At 37.4% G+C, this 19,957-nt stretch overlaps 1 non-coding gene across 1 annotated transcript; it reads left to right on the forward strand.

Annotated features, from left to right (window-relative positions):
* Positions 1-245: 245 nt before the first annotated feature.
* LOC114493523 lies at positions 246-383 on the forward strand. The gene has a single exon (XR_003684161.1). It is a non-coding gene; the product is annotated as a U4 spliceosomal RNA (small nuclear RNA).
* Positions 384-19,957: the final 19,574 nt, after the last annotated feature.

A 19,957-nucleotide genomic window follows, 5' to 3' on the forward strand; every position in this document is an offset into this window, starting at 1 on the left:
GTATTTGACTCACACATTCATTCTTTCTACAGTTAACTTGGGACCAGTTCCCTGGGGTAAGACTGGGAGTCCTGTGTCACACTCTTCAACTAATGTTCCAATGGGGAGCCTGAGCAGGTACCTAAATATGTTATCATCAGGGTTTGTGTAGATGAATGAATTAATAATGGTGTCTTTTTACTACTTTAGTAATTAAATGCACTCAAAAGGCATCAACAAATTCCTATGTAATGAAATATATTTCCAGCTTTGTGCAGTGACAGTATCATAGCCAATGAGGTTTATTTGAGGTGCGATTATTGCTAATTGAAAAAAAAGTAATATATTTCCCACCTACTAATATTATTTCTCTCTTGAGGAAATTATACACTGTGTTTTTATGTATTTTTAAATTAAATGACTAACTGACTTTCAGTCACTCTGAACAATAAACTTCTCTTTGGAATAGCAGGGAGGAAGCGTGATGCAGAAAAAGAATTTTGGACTTAAAAGTTAAGATCTAGGCACTATCCCAATCCTATTTACTTACTGTTTGACTTTGAGCTACACAAAATAGTATATATTATGAAGTCATGCCTAAAATCTGATCTGGATTTAGAATTAAATCTCTTAGTCACATCTATTTCTAAATTATTCATTTTAAAGACTAAATGATTTTTTATATGTAGAATATAAGCATGTTTAATAGTTATATTGCAATTGAACTTTTGTCTAAATGAGGATAAATGATTTTCTAGTATAATTAACATTTCTATCCTTACTAAACCCTGTTGAATTATGTATAGCTTTCTGAAATGGAGATTGCCCTTAACTTCAGGAGTATTTTACTTTCAGATTTATTTGCCATTGTTATTTTTATTCATGCTCATTTGTATGTAAAATGCATATTTTCACAGAAAAACCAGATGATTTTTTTATAAACAATCTGCTTTGGATTTTCATTGAGTTTATTACAGCATGGTCTGTTTTTAGTTGGTACATGATTCCTAATTCCTAATCCCACATCATGAGCTTCACAGCCTGCATTAGTTCCAGTAGAAATCTGTGAATGGTTCAGGGCACAGGATTTCCCATTTTGCAACACAGCTTTTTTATTTTTTTCCAGTAGCAATATTGCTAAGCTACTGGCCAAGATGAGTTGATTTAACTTTCTTAGCTTGAATCTACCCTACTGCTCTCTTGGGAGGATATGTCCTGAGAATGTACTATTCTAATAGGTTTAGCAGGGAAGGAGCTGGCATTAAACACTTCTGTTAAGATCATGTTGTAATCAATGATCTAATCCTGGTAGAAGTGAGTTATTGACTTCTTAATGTGTAACGGAGGCAGTGGCTCCTGAAGTTTGGTGCATGCTGCTTCTCCTCCAGGGGCTAGGGATCTGCTAAAAGCCTTCAGGAATGTGAGGAGTTACCTCTTGTGGGAGGAGGAAGTTGGCTTTTTGAGATTCACAAAACATGTTAACATTTCTTCCATCTTAATATTTAAGAGTGTCATTTATAAAGGAAGCATGGGTTTTCCACATATTGGTCCTTGTTTAATGGCCCACAAGTGTGGCAGTTACACAGCAGATGAAATAAGTGAAGTCTGGTTGTAAGGTGTTTACAAACTTACATGGCCTGTAGGGAATAGAGAAAGATTGTCTTTGTCAGCTGAAGAATAACATGTCAAAGGCATTAATTCTTTTTCCAGACAAAATAGCTTTATTTTATTTTCTAATTTGATAATATACAATGGTATAGAAAATTCAAATAAAATAGAAAATATAAAAAAGAAACCGTATATAGTTCCCAATACTACTATTCAGGCCAATATTTATTTTCCAAGTTTTTGTGAAGATTCATCCTGAGGTTTTTTTGCAAACATGCACATGTATGTATATGCATACATACATATCTATGTGTACAGAATGGGGCAAAAGTAGGTTTACACAGTTGTATGCAAAACAATTTATTTTTGTATTATTTATTAAATATTATATTATTTTCCATACAAACAACTATAAAATTACTTTTGCCCCACCCTGTATATATATGTATGTATGTATATGTACATGTCTACACATATGTGTATGCATTTATTTACATATAGCTTTATACTATGCATCAACAGTTCATAACGGGGAACCATGCTTTCCCTTACCTATCACACTGAGAATAAGTGATACACTAAGCCACATGAATTGTGGACTTTATAAACCTCTCATGATCTATAACAACAAAAAGTTGAAAAGCACTGCCCATATTCTGCTTTGTAATTAGAATTTATACTCAGTGATCTTCAGACTTCTCCCTGTCAAATTAATAGATCACCTATTTTTAAGGCTGTATATTCATTCATTCTATAGCTACACTTGTTTTAAAAACACTTGGCACTGGTGAACATTGTGGTTGTTTCCATTTCCTTCTTCTTCCCATTAGTAACAGTGCTATGAAGAACATTTTTGTGTAGACATCTGTTTGGTTCCTTATCTCCTTGGGATATGCTATTAGAGAAAGAATATCAGGGATACAGAGAAGACATTTCACATAGAAGCATATTGCTAGACTGCCTTCTAGAAAGATTCTGTTATTTGAAACTTTCACCAACTATTTATGAGTGCCCGTGAGTGCTGATAATCTTTGAGATCATTGTCATTTGACTAGGTAATAAATAATATTACCTAGTAATAAATCATTGTTTGCCTTTGCATTTTTGATTAATAATGTGTGCATTTGGTTAAGATCTTAGGCTCTGAAGTCTGACTATGTGAATTCAAATTCAAGCTTTATTTCTTAACAGCTTTTTGACTTTGTGCCAGTTATTTATCCTCTCAATGTCTTGTGTTACTCATCTGCAAAAGGGTGACAATAATAATACTAACCTTGTAGGACTACTCTGAGGATTAATTGAATTATTACATTTAAAACTTCTACAACAGTTCCTGGTAAACTCACTCTTAATAATGTTAGCTATTGGTATATTTTAATTTTACTTAATATTTAACATTTTCATTCTTGAATATATTTAAGTTCTTTGGTATACTCTGTTACAATGTTCATCTTTTATTTATTGATTTGATAGTACTCTCTTAATATTACAGATATTAACTATTTGTCATACATGCTACAAAGTTTTCTTTCTTTTTGCATTTCTTTGTACCACATAAAGTCTTACAATTTAAGTAAGAAAACTTCCTCATTGTTTAAGATTTTCATTATTTCTCACCTGAAAGATTATAAAAAATTTACCTATGTTGTCTACTATTGTTATTTTTTACATTTAAAATTTTGACCTATCGTTAACTGAATTTGGTAGCAGTAAGAAAGAACACACATATCAAAATTGCAACTAAACCACAGAAAAACAATCATTCACAACCACCTGAAATCAAGCTGAATGGAAGTCCTATATCTAGGGATTTAAAGAAGATACATTGAGATTGGTAGGAGGGGTACTGAGATGTGGAACAGATTTTGCCCATGCCAGATAAGAAAAAGCTAAAGGAAGTCATCACCTCAAAACCAGTATTATATGAAATGTTGAAGGGCCTTCTTGAAGAACAAGGAAGAAGAAAAAGGAGAAGGAGAAGGAGAAGAAAAACATGAACAATAAAATGGCAACACATATTTATCAACAATTGAATCTAAAATAGAAAATACAAACAAGCATCACAGAAACAGAATCATAGATGAAGAGAATGTTTTCATTGTTGCAAGATGGGAGGGAGGATGGGAGGATGGGCAAAAAAGGCGAAGAAATTAAGAAGCTCAGATTGGTTATTATAGAATAATCATGGGTATGTCAAGTACAGCATAGAGAATACAGTCAGTAAAGGTCTAATAACTGTGTAGTGTCAGATAGGTGGGAGATTTATTGAGATGGTCACTTATTAAGTTATATAATGTCCAATTACTAGATGTATACCCAAAACTAATATAATAATATATGTCAACTGTGATTGAAAATAAAACATGCTGAAAAAAACAAAGTTTCCTCCCAGGAGCCAGCTATTCCCACCATATCAGGATTTCGCATCAAGATAATTGAGTTTCTTTTTGTTTTTGCTTTTAGATTATTTATTTATTTATTTTTAGAGAGAGGTGAAGGGGAGGAGAAAGAGAGAAACATGAATGTGTGGTTTCCTCTCACATGTCCCCAGCTGGGGACCTGGCCCACAACCCAGGCATGTGCCCTGACTGGGGATCGAACCTGCAATCCTTTGGTTCTCAGGCCAGCACTCAATCCACTGAGCCTCATCAGCCAGGGCAAGATAATTGGTTTTAAGTATTGAATTTTTACAAGATTAAAATATTTCCACATAATTCCTACTGTGAACATTATTTCAACTAACACTGTAAAATAATTGCCAGTCAAGATAATTGGATTTCACTGCTGATTCAAGATCTCTTTGCAATTTTGACTTCTACCTTGTATTTGCCAGACTGATTACATCAATCGACCAACATATTTAGTAATGTCCATAAAATATAATGTTATCCCTATCAATGAACTTGAAGGACCTATTTATTATGAACATAAAATGTACAATATGAGGTCTGTCTAGAAGGTACCCAGCCATGTACTATAAAAAACAAACATTTATTGAAAAAGATACAAGATTCAAGAAACATCATACTAGGACAATGACACTTCACTCCACTTCAAAGTAGGCACCTTGGGACCTCACAGTTAGCCCAGTGTCTCTTCTGCTGTTCAAAACACTCTACAAAATCCTTTTCTGGTATGCCATCAGCTACCCAGTTGTATTTTCCTGAATCTCACCAACGGCCTAAAATCTCTTCCCTTTCCAAGGTGATTTTAGTTTTAATTTTGGGAAAAACCAGAAGTCACAGGGCACCAAATCTAGGCTGTAAGGGGGCTGAGACACGTGGGTGATATGATGTTTTGCCAAAAATCTGTGCAGGAGACATGATGCACGCATGGTTGTGCTGTAGTGATGAAGCTGCCAATCACCAGTTTCCCGTAGCTGCAGCTTTCTGAATCATCCAAATAGTTTATGTAGAGGAATGTTCAAGCTTAATGAAAAATCTGACGTAGTTCTTTGTTCTACTTGCTCAGTCATTTTGAATGTGATGGCCACACAGTACACATGCTCACTCAATGGTGTCTACTGCCTCTGCTGACTAGTACAATGAAGTCATTATTGTTCACGCATGCACATTCCAGCCCACTCTCTTTGGCTGCCAGGCTACATTGATATCATGCAAACCATGCTTGTTATAATAACAATGGCTGGACTTTTCCTGGACATACCTTGTCTATATGTACATGTATTGGGACATCTCTTTTACCACTGCAGATCCACTTGGTCTTCTTCTTTCCAGTCATGGCTGCAGAGAACAGGTCTGCATGTAACTGACCTGATTTGTATATGTGAAACCAGAATTGCCTTGCTTTAGCCCATATAGTCTTCTCTGACACCTGCCGCCTGGGATGGGAACACACCTGGAAGTATAGGAAAGTTTGCTACCCATGTGACAAATCTTGACCAATGGGGATGTGAGTTGGCAGATAAATAAATGCTCTACCCTTTCATCCATCAGTTGATGATTTGCAGATACAGTACATTCAATGTCTTTTAAGAAGGTCCCACAGGTCTATCACTGATTTGTATCAAGTAGTAGCCAACTCCATATTGTTTCTTTACGTCAGCAATCTCTTCCTCTATATCCACTCTTGTTTCTCCTGCCCCTACTGTCCCTCACTCTTGCTCCTGCAATTTTAGTCTTTAATAAATCACTCATGCATCAAACTTTCAGACTTTGGTTTTGGAGTTTCTTAGGCTGAGGAATTATATCAGAAAAAATAATTTTTTTCTGGTCATTTGCATATGCTGTCTTTTTTTAGCTTAAACTACAGAAAACTTAATTACTAGAGAATAGACCTTTGAAATAAAAAAATCTGTCGAAAATGATCACAAGCTGTTCATTTTTAGTTATTGTTTTTGCTTTTTATAAACCAATTTATGGTCTTCTATTTCTTCCTCTAATAGCAGTAATATTTTTTTAAACACTTTTCTTTTTTTTTTAAAGAACAGCTCCCAGTTCATTGTTCTTTTTTTTTTTTTGATTTTATTTATTTATTTTTAGAGAGGGAAGGGAGGGAGATAGATAGAGAGAGAGAAACATCAATGTGCGGTTGCTGGGGGTTATGGCCTGCAACCCAGGAATGTACCCTGGCTGGGAATTGAACCTGGGACACTTTGGTTCCCAGCCCGCGCTCAATCCACCGAGCTACGCCAGCCAGGGCAGTAATATTTTTTAAAATTTATCAGAAGTCACCATTTAATGAACTCAGCAAAAGGCATAGAAAATTTACTTGTATGTTAATAATTATTTAACTGTAATTAATACAAATTCATTACTTGTTCATTTTGACTCCTACTTAAAAAATGTAAGTTTGATTTAATCATTGACATTTTGTGTAAAGATTTGTTACTCATGTAGAAGTAAAATACAAAGAATCAAATACTAAGTTTCATTCCTGTACTCAAAATAAACCATGACTTTGGTGTATCAATTACAATAAATATTTTTAAAAAACTAAACAAAATAGGAAAGACATTACATTCAAGTCCACAAGCCAATAATTTATACAAAAATGAGTTATAAACTAAAGCTGTGTACTAATTTAAAATTTCATTAGCTATATAAGACTGTAAATATGCTTCTAAATTGTATGCTTTATGGATATTGAATAGCTTTTCTAATCTTTGGCCACTAGATGTCATGGCAGCTCCACATTCGAAGCCGGGGGTGAGGCAGGCTTGCCGGCTGAAGTACCCATTTGAAGACCAGCAGCTCTGTTACGCAGAGATGTGTGTTATTCTATATCGTTTAAAACCAGTCATGTTACAAAATCCAGAATCATCTTCAGTCAATATAAAAATGCAGCTAGTTTTGGGTTTTTTAATATGGTTTTTAATAAATGTGTTGGTACAGAAAATGGTTGAAGCCATTTAAAACAAATTCTGCTTTTGGATAATGTCACTGTTCTGTATTTGCTCCAACTGCTTAAAACACACACACAAAACTTTGTGGGCATTGAAAAGGAAAAACAAAGAGGAAGTTTCTAAAAACCAACTGGTTATAGCAAGACATGCTGGCTAATGAAAAGACATGGGGAAAAACAGCACAGGTCTTGAGCAATCTACGCATGAGCACAAAGAAATACAGCATGAGTTGGTAGTCAAACACATGGGCTCTGAAGTCCCCAAAGCCTGGGATTTGATGTGTATCTTGCCTTTACTAGTTATGTGATGTTTTACACCTTTATGTATGAGGGATAATTGATAATACAACAAAAGGCTGTTTCAAGTTCAAATAGGATTGTGACTACAAAGTTCTTAACCACAGCGTACCACACATTGTAAACATTCACTGAGTGGCCACTCCCTTATGAAGATAAAATTTCATGACTAAAATTTGAAAATGAAGAGCTCACTACTTCCAATGCAAACATAATAGGCTTTAGTCAGTTTTTTTAGGGAAGGAAGAGCCCTGAAATGGAGTATAACATGAACAACCCTCCTAAAGTAAACCTGTCATGGTTGGATGTTGAAATAGAATCTACTTATGACCGTGGTCATGGAAAGAAATTTCTCAATGGAGTGACCCTCCTAAATATCTGCAATGGCAAGTCTCCCCTTTTACTATTATGTTGTCTTAGAATGATGACAGTGTGGAAAAGACTCTTGCTTTCCCATCTCCTTGCATTCCACTTGGGTTGGCAGTCCGAGTCAGATGGTCTTGCTTCTGCGGGGTCCACCTGTTTCCACTAATTCTGACAGTGGAGCATTTAATGTGGAAATGGCAGCAGGACATAATTCGCAAACTAAGTATTCTGTGACACCTTCTCAATATGCACAGAATAATGTGATATTGGAGGTAGGAGGGCATCAGACATCTGCCTTTAGATGTGGTTCTTCCAAAATGATGATGTATATGACACTTAAAAAATCATTTGTGTATATTTGGATAAGGACCAAAATAAGGACTTTGACATTTTAAAAGTATTGTAGCACATAATATTAACATAAATATATTTCAGATGTTTGGAAGGGACACATAAGAAGACAGGTATGATGTGACTCTTGTAAGAAAGGCAAGATGAAGGAAAAGTTGTAGAGAGAGAGGGGCTTCACCATCCCTTTGTATGGCTTTGCTGGCTTCAGTAGGATTTAACAGTTTGTTCTCCTGCTTGCTACAGCTTTCAGAAAACTTTGGTGTAACATCTTAACAAAGAGACTGAAGATGAGAAAAAAAATAAAAGCTAGTGAATAAAAGGATTTACTTCAATAACTCCCAAAATCCTACCACAAGTGAAATTATCATTTCAAATACTATAAAGCAGAAAATGAATCAGCCACAGTACTCATAACTGCAGTATGGAACAATGATTCATTTGAAGGGCAGCATAATTACTGTGAATATCAGATTGGATTTCAAAATGAGGAAAGAACATTTTAGTACTTTCTTGGCTAAGGATAAACATAATTGATTTATGGATATGATGAGGGTCCAGCTTATCTGGCAAATATATTATATTTCATGTAGAAATTAGCTTAAAGGCATTTTCCACATTTCTATGTGAAACCCAATATTCACATGCCAGGGAAGTATAGAGGAGCAGTGGCTGGAGCTGCTTGCGCAAAAGCTCAGCACCAGGCCTGGCAGGGTGTAGCCCATCTGCAGCATGGTAATGGCAAGATCAGCGGTGTACCCAGCTTGGAAAAAGGATAGGCAATGGTTTATTTATTCACTTGCTAATTATTTAAAAATTAGAAAGAATGAACACCCTCCCTCCCCAGGTTATTCTCAAAAAATGTCTTCAGTCCTGCCTGTCAGAGAAACTGCATCCATCCAGCCTGAGGCCCAGCACAGGTGCCCTTCTGATACCCCTGTGGGAGAAATCACATTGGGAAATATTTCATAAATGAAATTGACAGGCCTTGCTTGGTTCTTTGAGCCATTTATACTGCAGTGACTGGAGTGCCCTGTTCAGTGGAGTGAATTTACTGCTCTGTTCATTGAGGTGGGATAGGGCAGTGGTTAAGATCACAGATGCAGTCAGGCTTCCTGGGTTTCAATCCAGGTTCTGCCAGGTATATGCTGTGTCACTTAGGTAAGTTATTTAACCTCTCTGTGCCTCGGTTTTCATATTTTAAAATGGGAGACACCTACCTCATAGGTCTGTTATGATGATTGAACTAATATTTGCAAAGTGCCTAGCACAGCGTTATGTGTTTGTTAAATAATGGGTACACATTGCATCTGGTCAATAACCATGTACTGAAAACAAGAATGCAGGATAAGGGAAGCTTTTGCTGTTAAAAGAGACTCCAGAGATCATTTATTTCAAATGCTTCATTTTTTAAAAAAAATTATTTTATTTTAATCATTGTTCAAGTACAGTTTTCTCCCTTTTACTCCCAGTCCAGCCCACCCACCCAACCCTCCCCACTTCCCTCTCATTACCACCCTCCCCCTAGTTTTTGTCCATGTGTGTCCTTTAAATTTGTTCCTGTAAACCCTTCCCATTCTCCCCTGAAATTCCCTCTTCTCTCCCCTCTGGTCACTGTCAGCCTGTCCTCTATTTCAGTGTCTTTGGTTATATTTTGCTTGTTTCTTTGTTTTGTTGTTTAGGTTCCTGTTAAAGGTGAGATCATATGGTATTTGTCTTTCACTGCCTGGCTTATTTCGCTTAGCATAATGCTTTCCAGCTCCATCCATGCTGTTGCAAAGGGTAGGAGCTCCTTCTTTCTTTCTGCTGCATAGAATTCCATTGTGTAAATGTACCATAGTTTTTTGATCCATTCATTTACTGATGGGCATCTAGGTTGCTTCCAGCACCTAGCTATTGTGAATTGTGCTGCTATGAACATCGGGGTGCAAAGGTTCTTTTGTATTGGTGTTTTAGTGTTCTTAGGATAGAGTCCCAGCAGTGGAATTGCTGGGTCAAAAGGCAGGTCCATTTTTAGTTTTCTGAGGAAGTTCCATACTGTTTTCCATAGTGGTTGTACCAGTCTGCATTCCCACCAACAGTGCACTAGGGTCCCCTTTTCTCCACAACCTCTCCAACACTTGTTGTTTGTTGCTTTGTTTATGATGGCCATTCTGACCAGTGTGAAGTGGTATCTCATTGTTGTTTTAATTTGCATCTCTCAGATAGCTAGCGATAGTGAACATTGTTTCATGTGTCTTTGGATCTTCTGTATGTCCTCCTTGGAGAAGTGTCTGTTCAAGTCCTTTGCCCATTTTTTAATTGGGTTGCTTGTCTTCCTAGAGTGGAGTCGTGTAAATTCTTTATGTATTTTGGAGGTTAAACCCTTGTTTGAGGTATCATTGGCAAAAATGTTTTCCCATACAGTTGGTTCTTTTTTTAGTTTGATACTGTTTTCTTTAGCCATGCAGAAGCTTTTTATTTTGATGAGATTCCATTTGTTTATTCTTTCCTTTATGTCAAATGCTTCATTTTAAAGATAAAAAAGTTCCTGAAGTTCTATTACTTCATAGTAATATAACTGGCATCTAAAAACAGGTTTCTTAATTTTCTGGCTGTTTTTTCCCCTACCACATAACTCGATAAATAATGTAAGAAAGAGGAGTTCATAAATAAATTTTTAATCTAAAAAATGCTGCAATAAATACAGTAGTAACATTAGGAATTAAAGCTGTATAAGTAATACAAAGGCATATTCATTTTTGAAAGTATCTGCTGCAGTTAGTTTTAGCTTCATATAACAGCAAAATCCAAATGTCTTAAATAAGAGAAAGGTTTATTTTTCTTCCATATAAAAGAAACAGAAGAGAGTACAGAGCTCTCATGGTGGCTGTATGGTCATTAGAAACCTGGGCTCCTTCCTGCATCTGATTCGACCATCCTGTGGGTGGCTGTCATTCTCAAGGTCACCTCTTGGTCCAAGATGGCTGCTGGAACACCTGCCCTCATATCAGTTGCCCTGAATTCAAGGAGAAGGAAGGAAGAAAAGACATATATTTTTCTAAATGACACAGTGTTCTTTCAGCAGTCTTCTGGGAATTTTCATATCATTTTCCACTTACATCTCACCCAGAACATTGTCACATGTCATGCCTGACTATAAGGGAGATTCCAAAGTGCTTTTAACCAATTATCAGTGAAAACATGGGCTCTTCCCTGGCTGGTGTGACTAGTGGATTGAGCACAGGACTGTGAACCAAAAGGTTGCTGGTTCTGTCCCCCATCAGGGTATATGCCTGGGTTGCAGGCCAGGTCCCCAGTTGGGAGCATATGATCTCACTTATAAGGGGAATTCAATGAACAAAATAAACTAATGAGCAAAATATAATCAGAAGCATGGGATCATGGAATAGATTGACAGCTGTAAGGGGGGCGGTGGGGACTGATCGAAAGAATGTGAAAGGATTAATCAAGGAACACACACAAAGGATCCATAGACATGGACAACGGTGTAGGGGGCAATAGACTGTGGAAGTAGGGGTGGCTTAGGGGGAGGGACACAGAGAGGAAAGTAATGGGACATCTATAATAACATGAACAATATAACATCAAAAATGGAAGAAAAGATGAAATAAAAAAGAAGCCCTGGCTGGTGTGGCTCAGTGGATTGAGTGCTGGCCTGCAAACCAAAAGGTTGTCAGTTTGATTCTCAGTCAGGGCACCAGCCTAGGTTGTAGGCAGGGTACCTAGTTGGGAGAATGTGAGAGGCAACCAACTGATGTTTCCCTCCCTCTCTCTCCCTCCCTTCCCCTCTCTCTAAAAAATAAATAAATAAAATGTTAAAAAATAAAATATGCGTTCTGTTATTGAGGAAACAGGGTAATGTATATAAGATGACAAGTAACCCATCTCTGCTATAGATAAGGTTATTTTTTCTTACCCCCTTTTCCTCCTCACATTTCCTTTTCTCTTGCCTTGAATCCAAAAGTTCAGCCTTGAACTAAGAAAACCACACATCCCATGTAGGAGAGAAGATAACACTTCTCTTTCTAAAAGAATGTTGTGTCTATATATTTGGATCTTACTCTTGTAAGAAACAAATCAATTCACTCTGAACTAGAGATAAATAGAGGAAACTATGATAAATTACAGTGGCGTTTTATGGAACTCAAAGGTAGGAATGAAGGAATTCTAAGTAAGACCAGGAATTGAGAACATAGAAATACAGGCAATGTTTTCTTTCAATTTCCTGTCCTTGTTTTTTTCTACACATAATTTTTTTTCTCTTTGAAGATCTGTTTCTCCTGTGCCAAGGTCAACCTGCTCGTTAGAGACAGACCTGGGGTTTGCATCCATATTTCCTAATTCACTCTATTATAATTCTTATTTTAAAGTTCTGCCCCTGCTCCTCTACCAAAAGCAGCAGAATCCCTTCTCCTTATAGATTCACTGTCAGCTCCCAATTATAGTTACTTTGATGTATTTGAATACAATAACTGCCTATGTGAGTCAGAACTTTGAAATCTGACTTCCAAAATGCTTTACAGGGTCTGTGACATGACACTACTTGGCATGCATAGTAAGTAGTCTTCCATTCTCAGATGTCTTCTCTTCTCAAGGTATGTATTTTTGTTGATTAATGGCAAATATTTTAACCACCACATCACTCTGATGACTTCCAAATATACGTTTCCATTTTAGATCATTCTCTTGAACCCCAAATCCCTATTTTATATGAATATCGGTCACTTTCATTTAGGTGTTGCTTAGTATTTGTAGTGCCAACCAGGCATTCAATAACCTTCTTGTCCCTTCACTTTCACTGTCAGTTAATGGCCAAGTCCTACAGCATCTATCACTCAAAGCTGTATTTCTCATGGTATTCCTGCTTCTGTAAAATCGCAGCTGCCTCTCAAATCTTATCCCTGTCATCAGGCTCATTGATTCTGTGCATTGTCTCACAAGTGATCTTTTAAATAAATAAATATGCTTATGTCACTTCCCTATTTAAAATTAATCCGCATCTCCTTTTTACCTGCAGGACAATGGTAAACTTTCTTACTGGACATAGAAGGCTGTTTATTATCTGATTTCTCCCATTCGAACTAGCCTCCTCTCCATCTATTCTTCCATGTGTTTGGGCTTCATAGAACTATTTACAGTTTCCTAACTGTAACAACAAAGTTCACACTTCTGTGACACTGAACATGTTTTCATTTTCCTTCATCCTAAATGCCTTTATTCAGCTCATTTATCTTTACAAACTTCTGCTTAGTTTGAGGCTCAGTTCAAACATCAGTTCTTCTCTGAAGGCCTCCTTGATTAAGATGCTGTCTCTTCCCTTTGTACTTCCCTCTATTTTTCTTTCAGAAGTTAGTTTCTTTCCTTTGTTGCATCCCATATTCTGAACATTTGAGAAAGCAGAGGAGCAGACGTAAGTAGATGCTGCAGTTGTCTCCCAATGTCTGGTGTGTCCTTATGTAGTAAAATAATTTACTCAGACATATAGCTGCCCAAATGAGAACTAAATTGCCCAGCCTCCCTTGCAATATGTATAGCGATGTGACTGGGTTCTTTTCCATTGCCTTGTGTGTGCAACTTCTGAGATATGTTCTTTAAAGTAAAAGGAATGCTCTTCCCTTACCCTGTATCCTTCCCATCCACTGATTGGAACATGGGTATAGTGATCCATTTTTGACTATGCAGATATGGGGAATGCCCTGGGACAGCAGAGCAACAGGGCAGAAAGAGGCCTGTGTCCCTGATACTGTGGAGCTACCATATCACTCTGGATGCTTACAGTCAGACAATTGTGTTTGTATTTATACAGAAGTTTATATTTATAAACTTCTTCACTGTTTAAGCCCCTGTTTAGGATATTTATATCCTAATACAAATATTCAGATATAACAGGTCCTGTTGCTTAGGTAACGTGAGCACTCCTCTATAAGACTATAAAAAGAATTCTAGAACTTAGATTTGTTAATATTTGCATACTTAACACCTAGCATAGAGCCTAAAGCACAACATGCCATCGGAAAAATATTGTTAAGAAATAAAGTTGTAAATGAATACAAGTCACAACTTGTGTGCAAAAAATGTAATATTCTTAGTGTTCCTTTAATTAACATAAGCTTACTCAAGTCCCTATTTTTGTTGATGAGGGCTGTTGACCCTAAAATGAAAGTACCCATCAACGTGGACTCCTGGTGGTTAATGGACTTAAATTTATAAATAGAGTCTAGTAGTCAGTGCTAAACAGGGGCCTTTCATGCTCTTTGTTCTTCAGGGAAAAGGTGCACTGAGTTGCCTGCCTCCTGCATTGTGCTTCTGCTGTCTGAGATGATCCTTATGTGAGAGCTCCTAGAATTAAAATTTGACCAGTAGGATTGAGACTCTCCTCATTCAACTGGGGGAAAGTTTGTGCAGCTATATCCTCATTTGTATCTTTACTGACCAATCAGAGCAGCTCCATTTCGACCAGTCAGGACAGTGCTTTTTGGATGAATCAAACTGAGGTTTTGGAGCCCTTATTTTCATGAGACTGGACCAATCAGGGACTAGGGTGGGAGCTCTTCTCAATATAAGCCAGCTTCACAATGGAGTGAGCTTTCCGTTTCCATGAAGACTGCATTTCCCCAGCTGGAGCTGCCACATCAAAGCTGAGCTGTAGCACTGAGGTCTCGTAGCCCAGGCCACTCATCTGAGCTCCTCATAGCTGCGTTGTTCCACAGCTTGGCTTTCATGGTTGAGCTGACTCACAGCCATGCTATTTAGCAGTGGAGCTGTTTCACAGCTAACTTGTCTTCACTGAATGGTTCTTCCTCACTGCACTCCAAATTGAGGACTCCTGTTGATGTTTTATTTTTTTTATTGTTGTTCAAGCACAGTTGTCTCCACTTTCTCCCTATCACCCTCCCCTGCCACATTCACCCCCACCTCCCACCCTTTTTGACTTTGCCTATGGGTCCTTTATACATGTTTTTTGATGACCCTTCCCCTTCTTTCACCCATTATTCCCTTCCACCTCCCTTCTGGTTAATGTCAGTTTGTTCTTTATTTTCATGTCTCTGGTTCTATTTTGCATGCTTGTTTGTTTTGTTGATTAGGTTCCACTAATAGGTGAGATTACATGGTATTTGTCTTTCACTGCCTGGCTTATTTCACTTAGCATAATGCTCTCCAGTTCCATCCATGCTGTTGCAAAGGGTAGGAGCTCCTTCTTTCTTTCTACTGCATAGTATTCCATTGGGTAAATGTACCATAGTTTTTTGATCCACTCATTTGCTGATGGGCACTTAGGTTGCTTCCAGCACTTTGCTATTGTAAATTGTGCTGCTATGAACATAAGGGCACATAGGTTCTTTTGGATTGGTGTTTCAGGACTCTTAGGGTATAAGCCTAGCAGTGGAATTGCTGGGTCAAAAGGCAGTTCCATTTTTTAGTTTTTTGAGGAAATTCCATATTGTTTTCCACAGTGGCTGCACCAGTCTGCATTCCCACCAACAGTGTACTAGGGTTCCCTTTTTTCCACAATCTTGCCAGCACTTGTTGTTTGTTGATTTCTTTCTCCTGTTGATGTTGAGTTGGTGATGATGACTTTTGGGTGACATGGCCAGCTTATTCATTATTGCTAATTTGAAGTAATTAGCACTTTCAGTTAAAATTTAAGTCTCTTTTTGGTAACAACTTAGTTATTTATGATTCTGTAATCTGGAACACTTGGGAGTGGTGATGGTAGTTCTCTTATGTTTCTCTCTGACATTTGGTGCCAGCCAACTGGCCTGATGGACATCCTGTGTTCTCTGTGGCTTCCACTAAGGTGTCTCTTTTTTATCTTGGTTTTGGGTGTTACCTTTGTCTCTGATGTTAAATTCATACCTCATTATGGCTCCAGTTCTTATCCTTACTGCAAGAACTTTTTTGGGCTATGGACTTTCAACCTTGTCTATACTCTGCCAATCTATACTCTGCTAAGATTGCTAGGGAACTCTTGGCTGCTGCATCCACATCTTTATGAAGTGCTGAGGCTTTTATGGGGAAGCTCTCAGGCCCATCCATCTGGGTAACCCCCTCTCTGCCCCCCCACTATTTCAGGTCCAATGTTGAATGGAGGACTTCTCTATGCAGTTCCTGGTTATACTCTTTATAGGTAGGCAGTGATACTTCTATTCTGGCATCTCTTCTTCACAGTTATCTCAGACTTCTATCAATATATCCAGAGATGCTTCCTTCCCTCTGGTGATTCTTACCAGCCATTATTTAGCCTAAGGAAATGGAGCACTAGATCTTTTCTCAAGTAGCTACCATTATTCAAACTCCAGTAAGTTACCTTCAATTTTTTCCTTTCCTACTCACTGGCTGACATACACTCTCCTTTTGAAATACGGAAAGGTCTCTACCTTCATGATTAAGTTTTCCTTACTCTAAGGCTTATGGCATAAACTCCATAATATTAACCCTCCAGGGTGTGACTCTTTTTATATGCAATCCATTTGTAATTAAAGATACCCTTTTCTCTTATTAAACCTTCTCTCTTGGTTTTCAAAACAACTAATTCTGAGACAAACTGAAAAATAAGTGGATTTAGAACCTCAGTTGACTTCTTTATTTTGATTTTCTCTTTTCTTATGACAAAGAATATTAGTAACAAAAAAAGTGTTGCAAAGGAAAACTCCTGTTATTATATCAAAATGCCACCATCCCCATTATACGGTTATAGCAGATCCATTAAAACAATGAATTCTGGTTTTGTTCAGAAAAAAGCCTGATACTATATTTGTGTATAAAGATATAAAAAAGTTTCTACCATATGCCTCCCCATCTATCATAATAACCTAAAGCTAAAGAAGACCAGAGACAATACTATGAGTTTACCAGAGTACTTAATTTTATTCCTGTATACACAGGAGCACATATATTTCCCAGCGGCCATTTATGTCTAGGTTGACTGTGTCCCTGAGCTCTTCAAATGGAAAGCAAGTGGAAGTGATGCATGCCACTTCCAGGCCTCACCATAAAAATATCCTGTGTGGTTTTCCCTGCTCTTTCCCACAACCACACAGCAGGAAGAGAAGGACTTTGAGATGAGGGAACACACAATGGAAAGAACCTGAATCCTGAGTGACCACTTGGAGGAGCTTCCCAGATCTCTGGGCCAGGAACTTCAGCTCCGGTTTTTAAGTGACCAAGAATATTGTATTATTGTATTAAGCCCCTGAAATATGGGGAGTGGGGTTGTTGATTACAAATTCATGTTAAATAACACATTTAGAAAAGTCAGTACAAGAATCTAAGGATTAAGAGCTGCAATTAGAAGAAAACAATTGAGAGGAGGGAGAAAGGAAGGGAGTGTCAAGTGGTCTTCAAATGAGCTCCATAGAATGAATGATCAGTACAGGTTCCTGGAGGTGTTAATATCTGTCAGAATTTTAAGAACTCAGATGGCTAATATTTAGTTAAAATATTTTTAAAATGTAATGCTTAATACATAAGAAAGAATGTGTAGTGACTTTTAATTTTGAAGCACAATAATGAAACAAACACTTGGGAGCTCACCATCCAGCCAGAGAACCAGAGAACATCATCGCTATTGCTGAAACTGCAAAATTGTATGGATCCATTTTAGAAACATGAGGAACAGCAAACTTCTAAAGATTATATACTAAATGATAATATTTTGATAAAGCTCAACAAAACCCTCAATAGTAAAGTATTTAAGGATACATACATGTTTAGTTTTTAATGTTGCTATGCTGTGCTCCTTTGCCCCAAACTGTCAATAAAGGCTTATTTGAATTTTGTTGGTACTCTAAGATTTGGACCTGGGTATTTCTCAAAAGGTCAGCAAAATAGGGAAAAGTTACATGTATTAAAGTTAGAGAATTATGGCAAAGCCGTAATTGGGAATCAGAGGTGATTAGAGCCAACACAATCTATCCTCTCAGCCTGAAATAGAAGAGTGGACTATGCATTTCCTATCCTAAGTGGAAGAAACACTCAAATAAAGAGCAGACTGACCTAATAGTTGTGAGAACCTGGGGACATCCAGTGAGCTAACATCTGGGGTTACATTTGAATGAATTTTAGTTCTTTTTAGTTACATGCTATTGCTACAGTTGAAAAGGGGGGGGGGTCTTTTACCTTTGATCTGTGTTACTAAAAAGCTCACCTAAGTTTTTTTATAAGGGTGAAGAAGAATACTATCAGTAAAAGCAGCCTTTGAAAAACCTATATTTGACACAGTTGACAACTATTTAACAAATTAAGATAACGTTAATAGCCTACTATCTTGCAGTCACTATGAAAAAACTTTAGCTCTTTCCTTATTCTTGTCTTGACATAAGCAGTGCTTAACAAACAACTATACTCTTTCTTTACTCTTTCTACTCTTTCTATACTCTTTCTTTAGATTGACAATGTGCTGATTAGAAGCTGGGATAATGTAGACTACCATAGTGAGATCTCTATTGGAATCTTAATAATAGAGGGCAGGCACTCTTGCTGGTATAGAGTGGGTTGACACAGAGCAGCTGGGATGCACAGACAGGCTTTCCAGAAAATTGGTGACTTTGATGATGTGCAAGATTTCTGGGCTCACCCTGCTTTTACCTGTGAAGGGATAATTTTATAATTCAAGAGAAGAGGATTCAGGCTGACATGAGATGGGTATAGGTGATCTTTATCATGTGAGGACCTAAAATGACGCCAAGCACATACAACTGCAATGAATGGAACAAACTGACTTGTGACTCCACATCTGCTTGCATTACCTTGGATGTATACCTTTACTTTTTTGGAATGTGTTTTTCCATCTGTTAAGCAAAGACCACTAATACTGATCATACAGCATTTTGTTGGAGATGAAAAAAATAATAGACATGAATAACTCTAAGACGCTCTACAAATACAAGTGACTCAAGATTAGGAAACTGGGGGAGGATTACACTTAATGAAACATGAACTGGACTACATGACCTTTGAAATCATTCCCAGTTTTAGTTTTTTATTCATTCATTCAGCTAATATTTATTGAAATCTTCCATGACTTATGTTGTTCTAGATACTTGAAATACATCTGTTAAAAAAAAGCATCCACAGGTCCATTTCTATGAGGTTTCTCAATAGAATTTTTGCAAAGACTTATTCCTAGAAAATGTTCATGGAGCCCTAAAATTTTGATATAAACCTAAAAAAGTATATTTTTGTAGAGAGAAACAACATAAAATTTTAATAAGTATAAAAATCAATCCAAACCATTAGAATCCATTTTTTAGAAAAGTATCCAGTATGTTTGTTGATCCACAGTACTCTAGCTTTTCCAAAGTGTCCTTAGGCTTTTTCGAGCCCAGCTGTGTTGGTAAGTAATGTTCATTTAATTCCATTATTTCCAAAGCTTTAGATTGTTTCCTTAATCACTCTGCTGGAAAATGTTTTTGAAAAGAACAGAGTCAGATTAGCCTTTCTGATTTTGGCTGGGTATTTGGTATACATACTCAGAAAAATCCTTTCCACGTCCTGACACCACTTTGTTAAAATACTTAGTGTGTCGCAACATTTGTATACCTTTCACTAATATGTGTGCACTTTCTTCAGGGGTCTGAAACCAACTTGAAAGCCTTCCTGACTTCATATAATCTAATCCTTTCACTGATACAATAATTTTAGCAGTCAGGCAGACTGGTGACTTTCATGGTCTCTGCTTCCTGGTACAGATGCCTTTGAGTAATCCCCTGCCCTTGAGTGTGGGCAGTACCTGGGACTTGCTTCTAGCCATGTAGACTATGCCAAAGGTGACAGGATGTACACGGCTATGTTACATGAAATTATAATGCCTGTCTAGCAAGGAAACTCTCCCTTTCTGGTGTTGATGAAGCCAGCTGCCATGTTGTGAACAATCTAAATAGAGGTCATTTGGCCGGAAGCTAGGGTGGCCTCTAGCTGGGAGCCAGCAGGAAACAGGGCCAACAACTGCAAAGGGCTGTGTGAGCTTGGAAGCAGATTCTTCCTCAGGCGA

This window comes from Phyllostomus discolor, chromosome 1 (genome assembly GCF_004126475.2).
Source record: "Phyllostomus discolor isolate MPI-MPIP mPhyDis1 chromosome 1, mPhyDis1.pri.v3, whole genome shotgun sequence".
In the NCBI taxonomy this organism is placed as follows: Eukaryota; Metazoa; Chordata; class Mammalia; order Chiroptera; family Phyllostomidae; genus Phyllostomus; species Phyllostomus discolor.